We start from the raw sequence: 9,558 nt of genomic DNA on the forward strand, positions 1-9,558 counted from the left end.
TTTTGTCACCTTGCCATCCCTCAACTCCTCACTAAAAGTTAATTATGACTGTGATATTTATTGGTGACCTTCTGTGTGTTAGGCACTGGGGTGTGAAGTGAGAGGTGTGATCTCAAGAACCGTGTTTGAGGTGGAGCAGAGAGCTGGAGTGGAGAGGTAGCTTCTAGTGGAAGCTGACTTTCCTAGGATGCTGAGGCCCAGCTTTTCAGTCCTAGCACCAGGTGCAAAAAGCAGGGGCCGGCCGGGCGGTGGTGGCACACGCCTTTAATCCCAGTACTTGGGAGGCAGAGGCAGGCGGATCTCTGTGAGTTCGAGGCCAGCCTGGGCTACCAAGTGAGTTCCAGGAAAGGCGCAAAGCTGCATAGAGAAACCCTGTCTCGAAAAACCAAAAAAAAAAAAAAAAAAAAAAAAAAAGCAGGGCCTAAGCTGGGTTAGCACTGCCAGCCTCACTTACAATGGCTCTTTCCATCAGTTTGGGTGTCCACAAACCTTATCCTCCTGTCTGTAGCTAACCCGGGCCTTCAGGACATGGAAGGTTCTATGAAGTATACACAGCCAAGCCAGGCCCCCATTTTGTATGGGAGAAGTTAGTCTTTTCTTAGAGTTTCAATTCAGCTGACTGGCATTGCGAATCTGCCTTTGCACATTGCTTTTGGAATATATGTTTCGTAAAGGAACAATATCAAATTTGAATCATTACCCGGACAATGAATGGGTCTGAGTAGTACCCATATATATTTATTGAACTTTGATATTTGTTTTCTGTCATGCCTGTGAAAGCTTAACTCTTTAAGAGATAACTTTGCCATTTATGTAGAACACAGTTAAGAATTAGAGCTGGGACTATAAATGTCAGTAAGGGATTTACTGTAATGGAATTGTAGCTGCCTTTCCTCTTGCTTAAACAACAACAACTACAACCACAATCACTCTAGCTTCTTAGCATTCCGCTCTTACCCCTGGAAGAGTTCACTGCCCATGTCTATGGTGCCAGTTCCTGTAGGTCTGTGTTTGTGTTGGAGAAGACTCTTGCCAGCAGGTATTTAAGGCTGCCTTTGAATCCTCTGGGGTGCTTGCTTTTCATGACCATGCAGTGGAGCCCAGCCAGTGCCAGGTGCCTCTTAAGGGATTCTGTGGCAATCTGTTGGCACATCATTTGAGGTTCCACAGTCCCTTCCCTGCCCTTCTCCACTGGAATATGGACATCCATAGGCAAATATTTATTTTCCCCCAACTGCTAACTGTTCTAAGAATAGTTTTCTTGCCTGGCATGTTGAGAGCAAGGACCTGTCTGCAGAGGTGTTTACAGCTTGGGTCTGTGCTGTAGTCTTGCTTGACTTAGCAGCCTGGCAGAGCAGCCCTGTAGCTCATGGGTCACTGTTTTTTTATCCGGGTTGCTGGAGGGGTGGATTCCTCCCCTGGCAGGGAAGCAAAGAGAGGAAAGGATGACTTTTGCTCCCCGTGGGTAGTTTCTGGCTGGCTGGCAAGTAAAGACCCCCAAACTCTGGATCCCTGCGCAGGCACCCCGGATTGCCAGTCACTTCACTGTGGTATGTAGGGTTGTCCTATATCATCATAGAAATAAAGCCAACGTCCATAGGATTCTGGGCAGGAATACCCGAAAGTGTGTAGACTGGTTAAATCTTTATAGAAACCCTCCCTGGCCCTGTTTCCTCTTTTCTTTCTGCTGAATCTGGGCTTGTGGAGTCTCTAGCCTATGTGTCTCCTTTGGGGTCGGAGTTGACGGCGAAAACTCCGAAAGTAACAGGAGTGAAAGGAGTGTAGCATTTTAACCTGGAAAACGTTAGAGTTACTCAACGTGATTCGTGTGGACACACGTAGTAAATGTTAGTGGTGGCAAACAGCGATGTTCTTGTGTTACCCTCCTTTTCTTCGTCCCTCCGTCTCTCCTCAGCTCACTTGTCCTCTGCTTCCTCAGGCCTTCTCTTTTGTAGAAAAATCTCTCAGAAGCCATCTTTTCTCTGATGTCAAAGTTACTTTCTGCCAGCATGGGCTGTGTTAGATGGGAATTACATCTTGACCTATATTATGAGCGTACGTGAGAAGTGAATGGTGAGTTTTAAAATAAGCACAGAGGGGTCTGGGGAGATGGCTGCAGTCAGTCAGATGCTGGGCATGCAAGCACTAGGACCCGAGATAAGATCCCTGGTGCCCACGTAGAAGCCAGGGCTGAAGGTTCAGAGGTGGGCAGATACTTGGAGCTTGCTATCCAGCCAGTCTACAGGAGTTGGTGAGCTCCAGGTTCAGTGAGAGACCCTGACTAAAAAAAAAAAATACGGTGGAGAGAGATCGAAAAAGACCTGATGTTGACCTCTGGCCCACACATTCGTGCACACACACACACATACACACACACACACACACAGACACACACACAGACACACACAGATACACACACACACACACACACACACACACACACACACACGCATGCCTCACCTCACACAAATAGGAATAGGAATTCTGCATACTATTTGAATTTTATAATCCCAAGACCTGCCGCTTTTGGGGAAGACTGTGTATGTGGTTTATGTGCACATGTTCGAGTGTGCACACATGTGTGTACCATTGCTTGTATTCATGTTTGGCAACAAAAGGAGATAAGCAAACCCCTGCACTGCTCATGGCTATTAGATTATATTGGGTTCAGATTTCCAATTAATGTTGGTTTTCCTCTGTTGCAGGAAGACTTGAGAATAATGTCTGTTTTGATACATATCCATTTGATTTGAATATGGATTGCTTTCCTTTGAATTTCTACTAAAAATGGTACTTTGGCCTTTTTAAGCTGTTTTTGTGAGGACTTTTCTCTCCACCAAGCCTGTTTTCCAGCTAGGTCTTGGAAATTATGAAGAATGTAATTTCTCCCTTGATTGGCAGCTGAGAGCTTTCCTGGACAAAAATAAGGCTCTACTGTGCCAAATGGTTGACTTTTCTAGAATAAAAACTCTAAAGGGTATGCAAAAAGTCTTCTGGTTAATATATTGGCATTCCCAGAACCCACTAAAACCCTGACAGCCTGCCAGCATCCACTTAATGAGGACGCAGAATGTCTGGCTCGAATTCCCATGAGTAGACCGAGGTGGGGGCTGGATGTCCACACCCTTTATTAATTTTTAATGACTATATTTTTGTTTTGCAGATTTTGCTTCAGTACCCCGGTACCCTCACAGCTGACCCCATATCGCCCCCACCCTATTTATTCATTCATTTACTTGGTGTAGGAAAAACAGTGAGGTGGTGGAGATCACTGACAGGTCACTCCTGACTGCTTGGGTCCTTTTGTGGCCGATTTTCTTTCTTGTTCTTCCTTAGTTTTTGAAAAAGGGAGAGAGAGAGAGAGAGAGAGAGGGAACCAAAAAGATGACAACTTTTTTTTTTTTTTTAAATGATGCTTTGTTGTCTGTTGGGGAAAGAGAAGCATTTATGAAACTTTTAAGTTTGTCAGACAGTTTATATGACAGTGCAAGTTGGTGCTTGCCAAGCTCCAGACAGATTGTTAATGTTACGTGACAGGGATAAATACATTGCTGCTGTCTGCAACGCGGCTGCACGGCAAACCCGGCTGGCTCCGCGCTGCTCCTGGGGCCTGGTTGAAGTACAGCTGCGCAGGAGGCCGCTGCCTGCCGCCTGGAGTGCTGGGACTTGGTTAAGAGAGGTGAAAAGGGTGTGTCTCTCACTTTCACTTCGGGCCGTACAGCAGAATCCACTTAACAAATCTGTCCCCCATTATTATTATTATTATTATTATTATTATTATTATTATTATTATTTTATTATTATTAAGCTGTCCATCCCTGTCTCTATCTTGGTCTTCTGGTCTATATCCACATTCTTCTTCCCAGGAAAGCGAAGCATTCATAGCTGCCGGGAGCCTGAGGCATTCCACAGCCCAGTTCCAAGCTGTTTACAGTTGTAGCCTTTATGCAGGTACAGACACCAAGCACCGACTGTCTGCCGGAGATGGCTGTACGCTGTCTGGAAGGGGGTTGGGTGGCACTCCTTGGGCATAATGTACTTTTATCGTGGCAGTTTGGCGACTCAGCTGGCAGAGTGACAGGTGTAATGAACTTAATGGTCTTGCTCTAGTTGTTAGTGGACACACTGCTCAGATTACAGAGCCACCTCATATGTGGAGCCTAGCCAAGTGATCTGCAATTCTCCTTGCAGATAGGACTCCAGGCCTGCCTTATTAAGTGACATTAAGGTCAGGAATTGGGTGGGTGTGAGAAACATGTGTGTGCCCTTAGCCACCCCGCTTCTAACTGCCGCGGGGCGTCTCTTCAAAGCCTTACTTTGAAGAGGAAACAACCCATCCCATCCCCTCTGGCTGACCCTTCCTTCTCACAGGGTGTGGTGGGGACCCTTTGGTGTGTGTGGACTTCCTGCCCTTGGGGTTTGCAGAATGCAGGCTTCCTGCCAAACTGTGCTGGTTCCTGTGTGCTTGCGGGCCACTTCTCTCCAAATAGAGGCAGTTGCCGGGGAGGCGCAGCTGAGCGTCATTCCTATTGCGTGTGGCCCCAGGGACTGGCAACCTGTGCACTGAGTTGGGGTGGCAGTTTCTGTAGTAGACTCTCACTGTCTAAGGCCAGAGGACTGCTTTCTGAAAGGCTCCTTGAACCTGGTCAGACCTGCATGGACCCTGGCACGGTGGCAGGAATTCCACGTATGGGCATGTGTTCTCTGCTGGATTTCCGTCTCAGAGCTGCACATCTATCAGCTAATGTTATCTTCACAGCAGCTCTGTGACAGACAGAGCTGACGTCCGTGTTGTATGGACCCACGTCAGGAAGTTATCCAAAGTCATATAATATTGTAAATAAAAAAAAAAAAAATGGAGTCCAGAACAGCTCAGGCCATCTGGCTAAGAGATACATGACTTTGACACTTTGGGAAAGGGCTACACAGACGGGCCACCTGTTCTTCATCAGAGGCCATATGAGTTTGAGGAGGAATGCGGTACCATTTCTCCAGTAGGCCTACACAGAGAGCATGCCCAGGGTCCTCCCGTCTGCCTCCTCATCTGATGTTTCCTCACCACCATCCCTGTTCTGATTCTGCTCTCTGCTGTCTGGTCTGTGGTGAGAGCCTCAGTTCTGAGAACTGGACCGTCAGTCAGCAGCTCTGTGTTCCTTATGTTACACCTTCAGTTTTCCTTGAAAGAAAGACAAGGCACAAACCAACAGAGCGCCTTTCCATGCCCTTCAAAACTCCATGCATTCCCCTTTCCACAGCGGGCTGGCGGAGGGTGACTGCCCACTTCCTAGGGGTAAAGCCGGCCCACAGAAGAGTGTGTAGGGCAGAGGGGAGGCTGGAAAACTTCCAAGTGTCTATTTAGGATCATGGAGTACCACACTTCTCCCTTTGGCTCCCATTTGAAGAAACTTGAAAGCACATCTTGAAGATTCTGAACTTGGCACCACAGGGCATCCATTAATTAGCCACACAGAGATAAGCATATTCTCCTTGTGAATACTTGTGCATCTTGGGTCCAACACAGAGTTCATGTAGGTTTGAGATTATAGGAAGAGGTAAGCTCCCAAGAGATGTGCATATAAAACTGGGCCTGACTGAACAGCTCTTGCTCAGTTTGGAAACCTTCTCATGGCCATAGGTTGGCACAGGGCACCTTCTAAGCTCAATATCTAGCAGACACTTGTTTGGGACTGGTGTCTGGATTGTGTGCCATCTCCTATACAAGTAGGCATCATGGCACCTACTCAATGCAGGACATGCTGGAGCTTTTGTCTGATTGGTCCACAGGCTGGTCTGGAAGGTTCTGGTTGGGGAGATGAGGTCTCTCAGTGACTATCCTGGTCTAGGTTCTGTCTTCTTTGTATCTGTAATACTGTGGACACCTAGATCTTGGGCCTGTCCAAGTGTAACTGTATCTGTTTATATCTGGGCAGAAATAAGGTTGTTTTTTTTTCCCTGTTCATTTGCTACTGAAAATAGGAAATACAGAAAGAAAGAAGGAAAATAAAATTTACTGAAATTGCCTATGATTTCATCATCTCTGGAGCTGATCGGTATAAGCAGTTTAGTTGATTCTGTTCAGTTTATTGACTGAGTATAAACTTATATATAGAATTTTATTGATTGATTGTAAAATCATATACAAAATTAATATATCCTTTTCTTTGGAAACATTGTATCCAACCATGAGCAATTGTAATGTGATCTATATATTGTTCCGAAATATTTCTTATGGTGAGTGTGTAATATTCACCTTTAGGGATTTTTAGAAAAATATTTTTAATATTGTATATGTGTGTCTGTGTCTGGGTATGTTCCCATATGTGCAGGTGCCCTTGAAGGTCTGAAGAAGGTGACAGACGATTCCTTGGTTGGAGTTACAGGAGGATGTGAGCCAGTCTGCTTGGGTTCTAGAAACTGAACTAGGGTCCTTTGCAGAACAATACTTGCTGTTGAACGCCGAGCTGGTTAAGTGGTTGCTTCTCTGTGCTACGTGTTTGTGTCCTGTGCTGAGGCACCCCATGTTCTCTGTACTTGTGCTCAAGTGCTCACTCAGCAAAGGTCTCAACCCTTCCCGATCTGTCCGCTACTCAACAAAGCCTTGTCTCCCAAACCGCTCGCTCCTAAATCTTGAGAGAAATGAAAATCATTTTAGTGGGGTCTGCCTAATAAAAGTCAGTCTTTTATTGAAAGGTTAGAAAGGCTGGAGTTGCAGACGGTTTGAAGTTGAAGGATGCAGGAAGACATCGCTCTTCCAGGGCTGGTTGTAATTAGTGCACTGTAGTTATCTTCATGGGCACCTTTCATCCCTGAGGCGGCGGGCCTGGGGGGGGGGACTTGTGTACAGTGCAAAGCATTCATCTGTTCTGTGAGTGTGTGTTGGGGGGTGGTGCAGGACTCAGTGTGCATCGCTTGGTAGACAGTAGGCAGGGTCCATGGGATTGTGCATGCAGTTCTGGTTTGAGTGAAGCCTTCTTCATAGGAGTATTCAAGCGGGGTACAGGCATGGTAAGGACAGATTGCAATGTCTGCTCCTGGAGTCACTCTGCACCATCTATCTGAGGTTTGGACCTCAGGGTGGGTTCTTCTGGGTGTCTGGAGGCACAGTGAGTGCCATATCCCTCCCTGCTCTCCTGGGTAGTGGGCCGTGTGGATAGTACCAAGACCTTAGAGATGGAGTCTCATTGATGGTGTGTAGCTAGAGTTTTTCTCTCCGGGTCCCACCAAGCCCTGGCAGTCCTGTAGCCCACTTATAAAATAAACATACAGATGCTTATATTATTTAAACTGCTTGGCCATTAGCTCAGGCCTACCATTTTCTAGCTCTTACTCTTATACTCAGCCCATTTCTGTTAATCTATATGTCATCATGTGTTCCATGGCTTTACCTGCTGCCTTTACATGATGCTCCCTGGATGGCAGGCTGGTGTTTCTTCCTCTTGCCTTCCTGTTCTCTCAATTCTCCTCTCTGCTAGTCCTGCCAATACTTCCTGCTTGGCTACTGGCCAATCAGTGTTTTATTTATCAATCAATCATTCACAGCAATGGGGTGATGACCATTCCAGAGGCCTGGCTAGTACGGTCCCTTGGCATGTTCTGGGGCCCATGTTCTGTTTCTTCAAATGATGCCATTTCTTGGTAGATGTGGTTGCTATGGAGCTGTGTGCTCAGTGTTACTGGATAGATACTAGAATATTCACTCAGTATCCAAGTGTCTGAAAAAATACACGGAGTGTCACCTTCCCTTGTGTGTGGCTGGCTGGTGCTGCTTTTTATGTTTCCTTAGTTTCCAGCTCACTCTTGCACAGTGGTGATTGGCTGCTTGGGTGCCTTTTGGATATGTGAGGTGTAGGATGCCCAAGGTGTAGTCAACTCTCAGTTGACTTGACTGAATGTTTTTCTGCTCCTTTGGCTATTAAAATTGTTGTCCCACCCTCATAATGCTTAGCTTTCCTCTCATCTGTGTATGGATTATGATATGTAATTTTTTAAAACTTTTAGATTGGTGGTCCTGCATTTAAATTTTTTTTCATCTGAAAAGAATTTTAAAAAATTTTAAAAAATGTGTGTATACAGTGTGTTGGCTGGTTTTATGTCAACTTGATACAGGCTAGAGTCATTTGAAAGGAGAGAACCTCAATTGAAAAAATGTTCCCAAAGATCTGGCTGTAGGGTATTTTCTTAATTAGTGATTGATGAGGGAGGGCCCAGCCCATTGTGGGTGACACCATCCCTGGGCTGGTGGTCCTGGGTTCTATAAGAAAGCAGGATGAGCAAGCCAGTAAGCAGCACCCCTCTGTGGCCTCTGCATCAGCTCCTGCCTCCAGGTTCCTGCCCTGTTTGAGTTCCTGTCCTGACTTCCTTCAGTGATGGACTATGGATGTGGAAGCGTAAGCCAGATTAAACACTTTGCTCTACAACTTGGCTTTTGGTCATGGTGTTTCATCACAGCAATAGTAACCCTAGCTAAGACATACAGTTATAATTAGCTTTGCATAGTACATTTAGTTCAGGAAAATCATGGTATTTGTTTGTTTCTTTTTTTTTGAGTCAGGGTTTCTCTGTCACTTTGTCTGTCCTAGAACTCACTCTGTAAAGCGGGCTGGCCTCAAACTCACAGAGATCTGCCTGCTTCTGCCTCCTGAATACTGGGATTAAAGGCGTGCGCCACCATGCTGTACTGTGTGCAGTTTTGAAGATCTGGGCACACTTTGATGACTAAGGAAGGACGCTGTCCTGATGGAGGAGGCAGAGCGGCACAGGGACTTGAGCATAAGCCTTGGGGTAACTGCCCACAGTACACATGGAAGGACTGAGCAGGCCTGTGTCCCCAGGGTCCCCATAGGTCTGGGGACAACTGGGGGTTGCTTTCACCTGCTTCTTCTCTAGCCATCCCTCTAGGGCTCTTGTCCTGTTAGACTGCTTGGAAGCTTTGTGAACCCAGAGAGTGTCTAGACGCCATACCTCACTTTGCTGCTTCTCCAACGTGACTATTTGGCCATTTCTGACATTTGGGAAGATAGGGTGTGTGCAACCAGTTGGGAGGGGCCCATTACCATACACATTGCTTCCTAAATGGAAGCTCTTAAGCCAAATCTGAAGTGTTTGTGTAGTGCCTGCCAGGAACTGGAATGTGGTCAGAGGCCCAGGGCATGCTCTTTGGGGACTTAGAGACTAAGAGAAAAACGGAATGTGGTGTAAGAAGTAACTGGCAAATAAGGACAGTTCCATGAGCAGGCTTATAATCAAGTCTAATTTCAGAAAAGCGTCATACATGGAGGAGAGAGAGGCCACTAGGCCCAAAGGGTGGGTAGTGCAGGTGCTTCCCCAGCCCACCTCTCCTTCACTTTTTTTCCCCTCCTAGAACTCATATGCTGTCCAAGCCCTAGGTTCTGAGAGTGCAGATATCAGAAGACATAGGTCTGTCCCCAACTGGTGGAAGACAGATGTTCGCACTGCAGTGATAGCCGCACTAGAGGAGAAAGGCGAGGCTTTCTGCCGATGTTGGATAACGGAGGGAGACTTTAAGAGGGGCCAAAAGCTGTGCTCTGACTGTGTCCC

Source organism: Peromyscus leucopus, chromosome 19 (assembly GCF_004664715.2).
Source record: "Peromyscus leucopus breed LL Stock chromosome 19, UCI_PerLeu_2.1, whole genome shotgun sequence".
NCBI lineage: Eukaryota > Metazoa > Chordata > Mammalia > Rodentia > Cricetidae > Peromyscus > Peromyscus leucopus.